Below are 9,436 nucleotides of genomic sequence, written 5' to 3'. Positions count from 1 at the left end.
CAGTTAATGCAGTGGAGGGAAATGACAGGAGCTTGTCGCAAAGAAGAGAGGGAAAGAGCGGAAAAACGGGTTTTACGTCAACAGTTCTTCCTCGTTTCGACAAAGAGTGTGTCCATTAGGGTCACTGGTCATTATGGGAAATATGAATTACAATTGTTAATGGATACCGGAAGTTCACATGATTTTTTGGATACTGCATTAGCCAAACAATTAGGGTGTAAGATGGTTAAAGGTCCAGTATGTTAGTAAAAGTAGCAAATGGTCATGAGGAGGTTTGTGATCAAATGGTGAAAGGATTTTCTTGGATTACGCAAGGAATTCTATTCACAGCAGATGTGTATGTAATGCCCTTGGGAGGTTGTGATTTGGTTTTGGGGGTACAATGGTTTACAACCTTGGGAAGCATCAAAATGAATTATAATGACAGAACCATTGCTTTCAAGTTCAATGGTCAGAAAGTGGTTTTGAGAGGGCAATATGGAAAGAAATTTTCTCAACTTACTAAGGGAAGTTTGAAGAAAATGGAATTGCAGAGGGCTGAATTGTCTATGGTGCAGGTATGTACCATTGAGGGGTATAGTACAAATACTTCAATGGTACTGCAGAAAACTCAGCAATCCAATGAACAACATCAACAGTTACAGAAGCTGTTAGAGGATTTCAGGGATGTCTTCCAAGACTTAAAGTATTTACCACCATTTAGAGGCCAGTATGACCACAAAATTCCATTGAAACAAGGATCTGATAGGGTGAATTTAAGACCTTATAGATATCCTGTTATGCAGAAGGATGTGATAGAAAAAATGACTAATGACTTGTTGGAACAAGGGGTAATTCGGTCCAGTACGAGCTCTTTTTCTTCACCAGTGGTTTTAGTCAAGAAGAAAGATGGTACATGGAGGATGTGTATAGACTATAGGAAACTGAATCAAGCTACAATTCCTGACAGGTTTCCTATTCCATTGGTGGAGGATTTGATGGATGAATTATATGGTACAAAATTTTTCTCTAAATTAGATCTTAAATCTGGGTACCACCAGATCAGAATGGATGATGCAGATATCCATAAAATAGCATTTAAAACTCATAATGGTCATTTTGAATTTTTAGTCATGCCTTTTGGGCTGACTAATGCCCCATCTACCTTTCAAGGTTTAATGAACCAGGTTTTTAAACAGTATTTGAGGAAGTATGTACTGGTTTTCTTTGATGATATATTGGTATATAGTCCTTGTTGGGATACTCATTTATCTCATCTGAAAGATGTCCTATTGGTGTTAAGGCAACATCAGTTGGTAGCTAAAAGAAGCAAGTGTGAATTCGGAGCTACTAAATTGGAGTATTGGGGGCATATAATATCTCAACAGGGAGTTGCAACTGATCCAGCAAAGGTATCTGCAATACAGCAATGGCCTGTACCAACTAACATCAAGGAGCTGAGGGGATTTTTGGGCCTCACTGGATATTATAGAAGATTTGTGAAAGGGTATGGTAGCATCACCAAACCCTTAACTCAATTGCTTAAAAAAGACTCTTTACAATGGTGATAAGATGCTCAATATGCTTTTGAACATCTGAAGGATGAGTCAACCCCCTGTATTAGCACTGCCAGGCTTTAAAGAAACATTTGTGGTGGAAACAGATGCATCCGGGTTTGGAATAGGTGTCGTTTTAATGCAAAAGGGTCATCCTATTGCTTATATCAGTAAGGCATTATCTCCAAGACAGATGTCCTTGTCCACTTATAAGAGAGAACTATTGGCCATCATTTATGCTGTCCAAAAATGGCAACCTTATCTGGCTCATGCTCACTTTGTGATTAAAACAGATCAGCATAGTTTGAAATATTTGCTAGATAGTAAGATTTCAACACCCTTCCGACAAAGGTGGTTATCTAAGTTGATGGGATTCAAGTTTGAAATTATGTACAAGAAAGGTGTAGATAATAAAGTGGCTGATGCATTGTCAAGAGTGACTCATGGGGAGGTATTACAGTTGGCAGCTTCATCTGTTCATACAGACATATGGGCAGCAATTAAAGAAGGGTGGACTCCAACAGAATCCTATGTCTCATAGTCATTATAGCTGGTCTAAGGGAGAATTAAGAAGGAAGGATAAGTTGGTCATTGGTAGCTCTACAACTTTAAGGCAACAAATTCTGATGTGGATGCATGCTTCAGTACAAGGAGGGCATTCTGGCATTCATGCTACTACTAGCAGAATTGCTAGGTTATTTTATTGGCCAAAGCTAAAAAAAGATGTGATGACTTATGTCAAGAATTATGCAGTTTGTCAGCAGTGTAAATCAGAAACAGTGGCTTACCCTGGTATGTTACAGCCTCTACCAATTCCTCAAGGGGTATGGGAAGATATAGCAATGGGTTTTATCGAAGGTTTGCCTAAATCCAAGGGTAAAGATGTCATTTTGGTGGTGGTGGACAGGCTGAGCAAGGGTGCTCATTTTATTGCTTTGCACCATCCTTTTACTAGAGTGGATGTGGCTCAGCTATACTTGGATCACATATATAGGCTACATGGCCCTCCTAAATCAATTGTATCTGACAGAGACAAGGTGTTTGTTAGCAATTTTTGGAAAGAGCTGATGTTACTGCAAGGGGTGGAGCAGAAAATGTCTAGTTCCTACCATCCTCAAACAGATGGTCAAACAGAAGTGCTGAACATATGTTTAGAGAATTATTTGAGGTGCATGTGCTTTGAAAAACCTCAAGAGTGGGCTAATTGGTTACCATTGGTGGAATACTGGTATAATACCACCTATCAATCAGCTATCAAATGTACTCCATTTGAAGTAGTATATGGTCAGCCACCACCCATACATTTACCATACTTGACGAAAGAAAGTAATAATGAAGCAGTGGATAGGAGTCTAATAGTCAGGGAGGAGGTGATTAATATTTTGAAAGTAAATTTGATGAAATCTCAACAAAGAATGAAGCAGTTGGCAGATACTCATAGAACTGAAAGGAGCTTTAAGGTAGGGACTGGGTATATTTGAAGTTACAACACTATAGACAGCAGTCAGTGACTCAGAGGCCTAATCAAAAGCTGGCAGCTAAATATTTTGGCCATATTTGATCTTGTCTAAGGTAGGGGAAGTGGCATACACTTTGCAGTTACCAGCTGGATCCTCTATTCATCCTACAGTACATGTATCATTGCTTAAAAAGTATTATGGTCCTGAGCCCAGTTCTTCATCAGTGGTTAATGAAGGTATTATGCAAACAGCTGAGAAAGAACCAGAAAGTGTGGTAGATACTAAGGTTCTTAAAAAGTCTAATCGAATGATGGTGCAGTGGTTGATTAAGTGGAAACATGCGGGTGTGGAAGATGCAACTTGGGAAGATGCCAAAATACTAATGTAGAAGTTTCCAAATTTTGATCCTTGGGGTCAAGGATCAGGTTATCAGGGGGGTATTGATACAGATCAATAGTCAGTGGTTAATCAGCAGTGGATTTGATTGTTGGTTAGCATCAGTGGATTGGGTTATTGGTTAGCAACAGGGGATTAGTCAATAGTAGATTGAGTTGTGGGCTAGCAACAGTGGATCAGTGGATTGGGTTGGTTAGCAACAGAGGTTTGGGGTTGTTAGTTAGTTAGTTAGTTAGTTAGTTAGTTAGTTAGTTAGTTAGTTAGTTAGTTAGTTAGTTAGGCAGTTAGAAGGGTAGTTGGTTAGTAGTTGTAAGGGTTGTTGTAAACTGTGGGTATAAAAGGGGAAGATTGTAATAGTGTAGGGTATCTTGTGAAATAATAATCAAATTCCCTCCTAACTCTTCTATCAACAGCCATTAACGAACTTTCGGAGCTTATTCAATCATTGAGCTCCCTGAGCGTTAATTGAACTTGACCATTGTTAATCAATCTTGAGTTGATTCAAATTCAATCCTTATCATATGTCCGCCACCCATAAGCTTGTGGGGGTATTAATTAGACTAGATCAACGGTCAAATTAAATAAATGTAGCCCTTCTTTTGTTGTACTTTGTGTATTTGTTCCTTGTATATGGTTCATTATAATCAATTCAAAAGAGAATATTTCCTCATAGTACTTTCTTTGTGAATATGAATGACAAGTTTCTAAGTAAAAACCAAGGCACCACGAGAGCTTTATATTTTTAGCATTTATTTTATTTATTCATTAAAAGTACTTGTAGTACGTACTATGAAAGCAAGACTAGAACACCTCATCGGTAACCATCACCGGAGTCCTATTCCGGCGACCAAACCGGGAAACACTACAATCAGTAGCTAACATACCGGAACTAGAATACTTGGGTATATCACCCATTACAGCCATATTCGAACTAACCTTAATCTTACTCACATAATTCCACCTATAAGTTTGTCCTAAAAGCCCATTCACTGCTTCACTAAGGTTATAAAACTTAAACCCTAATTCCAAATGCGCAAAACAATCATCATTCGTAATATTATAACCATGAACTCTTGATTCCTCCTCACCGATCGGGACAACTGATGCTGTAATCCTGAAACTGTTCTCTACTTCAATGGCAATGCCATTAGTCGGGCTTGTTCGAGTGATCAGTAGGGACGAATTACGATAATTCCAGTTTTTACCATCATGTGTTAGAGGTGTATCATTGAAGGTTATATAGAGATGGTCTTCTTTATCATCCCATGTTGATGTTTTCTTTGCTCCCACGATGAGTTTGTGATCGTCGAACAATATTCCAATGGATTGCACCCACGTAAAGTCACGGGTGAGTTTAGGGTTTCGTTTTCCAATGAAGTGGGCGTTGATGTGGAGGTTTGGGTCGGATAGTAGGCCCGTGAAAGTAGAATGTAACACCATCTCCGCCTACGAACCGAGGGTCACACACAGCTCCGGGTATATTGCAACCTATTAAAATATATTAGTTAGGGTTTATTATACGTGTTTATTATTATTTGGATCAAAATTATAAATTATTATTTTAATTAGATTTCTTTAGTATTTATTTTCATGGTATCTATATATGTAGAGTTGATTAAAATATATTAGTTAAGATTAATTTATTGTACGTATTTATCTTTATTTGTATCAAAGTTATAAATTATTATTTAACTAGGTTTTTACAGGATCGCGCGGCGAACTTCTTTTGTTATTTAGTCTGTGTTTACATGTGTTTTGAAATCACTATGAGGGCGTTGCGCACGAAACCAGTGACAAAAAATACAAAGAAAATATAGAAAAAACACTAAAAAATAACCGAAAGAAGATCAACCATGAAAGTTTTATGGTAATGATGTTGTTCGTATGAAACCGGTGGTCAGAGATAGGCAAATGGTACTGGGTACAGGTACTGAATTTCCCGAACCGAAAGATGTTAAGTACAAATTCAGTACCGACTTTTGGCGCCTGCCGGTTTTTACCTTAATATACCGGTACCGTAACCGGTATTTTCGGTATCGGTGTCGGTTGACACTGAGCTCATTCCTAACCCTGAAACTGAAAAAAAGAAATCATTAAAAGTTGAAGAAAATCAACAAAAACAGTTGCACGATACCGTTGTTCGTACCGGTATTTGGTAGCGGGTAGAAGTACCGAATTTCCCGAACAAAAAGATTTTCAAAATCATTTCGGTACCAACTTTTGACGTTATTTGTACCAGGCTGGTGCCGGTTTTTACCTTCATGTACCGATAACGAACCAGACCGTACATGTATTTTCGATACAAGTACCGGTTGACACAAAGCTTATCCACCTTAAAAAGTAAAGAAATAATTATTATTATTATTATATTAAAATAATAAAAGTATTAAAAAACTATATATATTTGTTCTATTATTAACATATAAAATATATATTGTTACTGTTCATTATGTTTTGTTTTTAATATATAGATAATATATAGATAATTAGATTTCTTTAGTATTTACTAGGTTATAACCCCGTGTATTACACGGGTTAAGTAAATAAACAATCAAATAGTTAATAACAAAGATTTAAAAATGATAAAAACGATATTTTTAAGACGTTTTTCTGATATCCAAACAAAATTTTGTGTCATGTAAGATCAAAACTTAACGACAAATAGTTGGGATTATTAAAATCCAATATTCATGTATTTTGAGACAAAGAGAGTTAGTTACAATTGTTTATATTTATTATTTATTAGAGGTTAAATTAGATAAGTAATTATATTTCTTACACAAAATTAGTTAGTAATTAGATTTTGTAACTCGTAAGTAAGAGGGTAACCATTGATAATATGTGTATTTTTTTAAATAAAATCATATTGTCTCAAGGAAATTCGTTAGTAAATATGTTTAAGCAAAAATAGTCATGAACGATGGAAAAAAATCGTACATTAAAATTTTGAAAGAATATATTTTGAAGTTAGTTAAAAACATACTTTCTCATAAGTCGATAATGGATGTCAATTGGAAATAAGTTCATAAACATGCCATATTTCACAATATAAGTCGTTATTTTTATATAAATTAAACTAGATTTACCACCCGCCGCAATGCGGCAAGGGATTCAATAGTTATATATCATGTTAGATGAAAGGAAAATGTTTCTCACATGACCACGAGCCTGTGTGTAAAACCAAGGAAAAAAATAACTAAGTCGATCTCTGACTCGCACGTTGCGATAGACCTATCAAATGGAGAAAAATAGACGCGCTGCGACGGACATGTCAAACAGGAAAAAATAGATGAAAAAACGTTGAACCCCACACGCAGGTTGCGGCGTGTTAAGTCAGAAATTTAGAATGACACGTTAAACGGAGAACTTATGAAAGATGAAAAGTATATAAGAGACTAAAGTTGAAAGTAAAAAAAATGTTGAGATTAAATTGCAAAAGATGAAAAGTTTTGGATTGAAAGTAAAAAAAATTAAAGGGGTTAAATTGCAAAAGATGAAAACTTTTGAATTAGAAGTGAAAAATCAAATTAATCAAAGGGGTTAAAATACCAAAGATTGAAACTTTAGACTTAAATTGCCAAAGATTGAAACTTTAGAGTTAAAAAATAAATCAATTAAACAAAAGAGATAAATAGATTTAGTTAAATTGATGTTTAATATTATTATTATTATTTAATAAAAGAGATAAATAAGAAAATAAGGGTGAGAAATTACCAGAGAGTGACACGTGTCCAAAAAGGATTTTTGTTTAACGGAGAACTTATGAAAGATGAAAAGTATATAAGAGACTAAAGTTGAAAGTAAAAAAAATGTTGAGATTAAATTGCAAAAGATGAAAAGTTTTGGATTGAAAGTAAAAAAAATTAAAAGGGTTAAATTGCAAAAGATGAAAACTTTTGAATTAGAAGTGAAAAATCAAATTAATCAAAGGGGTTAAAATACCAAAGATTGAAACTTTAGACTTAAATTGCTAAAGATTGAAACTTTAGAGTTAAAAAATAAATCAATTAAACAAAAGAGATAAATAGATTTAGTTAAATTGATGTTTAACATTATTATTATTATTTAATAAAAGAGATAAATAAGAAAATAAGGGTGAAAAATTACAAGAGAGTGACACGTGTCCAAAAAGGATTTTTGTTTATTAGTATAGAAAGATTAAATATATATTAATTTAATTTACCCTTTAGATATGTTAATTGTATTATGTTTTCATCCTTTTGATCGTATTGTATATGATAATATATATTATACATAAGTCGATATTTTATGTTTAAAATATATATTAAATTTAATAAATTAAATTAAATAATAATTATCTATAATTAAGGATGGTCTAGAATAATGACAAGTGTCTCTTTAATGGTTTCTTTTACTATATAGTATAGATATAGATTTTCGTGGTATCTCTATGTATAATTCATCTAATCTAATATAACTTATAATAAAAAAACTCTAAATAATGCCAATGGCATTCTCTCCTTCAACCTCATAAATTTTATTTATATTTGTTTAATAAATTTCTTTTAATATTAATTAATAACCATTATATATATATCACTTATTTTTATCTTTATCTTTATCTAAAACTAATAAATAACTTCAATGTAATTTAGACTCTTTGTTTTTTTACTTTTTATCCAAAGATTTTCATCTTTTGCAATTTAATCCCAACTCTTTTTTATTTTCAATTTTGGTCCAGTATACTTTTCATCTTTCCCAAGTTTTTCGTTTCGTTCTAAATTTTGTGAGTTAACGCACCGCAACGTGCGTGTGGGGTTCAACATTTTTTCGTATATTTTTTCCCGTTTTAGTTTTACTGGCCCGTCGCGTCACATCTATTTTTCTGCGTTTCACAAGTTCGTCCAACACGCGGGTCCTGGATGGACTTAGTTATTTTTTTCTATGTTTTACGTTTCGGTTTAATTTCTCAGCAATGAGCGTGCGTGATTCAAAGATTTTACGTCTTCCTTTCGCTCGGGGTTATTTTTTCCCGTTTTTATTTATTTTGTTTTTACGAGCTTTTTCGGTGTTGGTGGTCGCTGACAATGATATAGTATTGCTATTACTTAACACAGTTTTATGAGAAACACTGCAACGCAGGGGCTTAATACTAGTTTATAAATCATAAAATAATAAACATAAAAACTCGTTCCAAAAAAGAAAAATAATATGTAAAAACTTACGGGGTTTTCAATATTTCTATAAATTCCAAAAACATGGTGTATTAGACCGTGCGTAATCGTCAAAAATGGGGCGTTTTAACCCCCAAAACGCCCAAAAAACCGCCCGTAAACGGCCCGCCGGGGCGTTATTTTTTATTTTTTTGTGTTTGGCGTTGTATATTCCACGCCCAAGCCTCATTTTGATGGTCCAACCACATTTAACCCTCTTCTTCTTTAGCCAATCAATTTTTTGAATGGTTTTTTTTTTTTTTTTTATTTAATTCTTTACACCCCTTTTAACATAATGCCCACATCCCACTACACCCATTTTAGAAAAACGCACATTTGCTGACTAGGATGATACGTGATGGACAACGACCTAGGGTGGGACATTGTTTCATCCAACGACTACGCATGGTTTTAGTGCATATAGTTTTATAATGAATAGAAACAACTTACTACAAACAGGCTTGCAGGAAACACAATCCAGGTAGCAGCTTTTCGGGCAGTCGTCGGGACAAAAGTGCCATTGACCGAAACATGCCGGGTACAAACGAGAAAGACATCTCACCTTTGTCGGTGAAGGCGGACTAGGTGGCGGGGCGGGTATCACAGGCGGGTATGGTTTCCAAGGTGCTAGAGGGCGTATTGCATAAAAAGATTGTTGTGCAGCCACCTGAGATTCGATGGCCCATGATATGATCAACAAGGGAAGCCAAAGAAGCAATGAACTCATTGTTTTCATGGCAAAGGGTAGACTGGTTATTGTTGTTATGTAAGATAGATAGAAGGTGCATTTGGTTTATGGGTTGTGGACCCTTTTATAGTCTAACAATGATATGTTAATACGTGAGGGGGTTAATAAAATGGTTGATTTTCA

General features: G+C 34.7%; 1 pseudogene; it reads right to left on the bottom strand.

Annotated features, from left to right (window-relative positions):
* Positions 1–4,192: 4,192 nt before the first annotated feature.
* LOC110869733 lies at positions 4,193–9,292 on the bottom strand (annotated as a pseudogene).
* Between the last annotated feature and the right edge of the window lie 144 nt (positions 9,293–9,436).

The sequence above is a fragment of the Helianthus annuus genome, chromosome 8, assembly GCF_002127325.2.
Source record: "Helianthus annuus cultivar XRQ/B chromosome 8, HanXRQr2.0-SUNRISE, whole genome shotgun sequence".
Taxonomy (NCBI): Eukaryota; Viridiplantae; Streptophyta; class Magnoliopsida; order Asterales; family Asteraceae; genus Helianthus; species Helianthus annuus.
The sequence above is the reverse complement of the archived record's forward strand: the minus strand, read 5'-3'. Positions and strand labels throughout refer to the sequence as shown.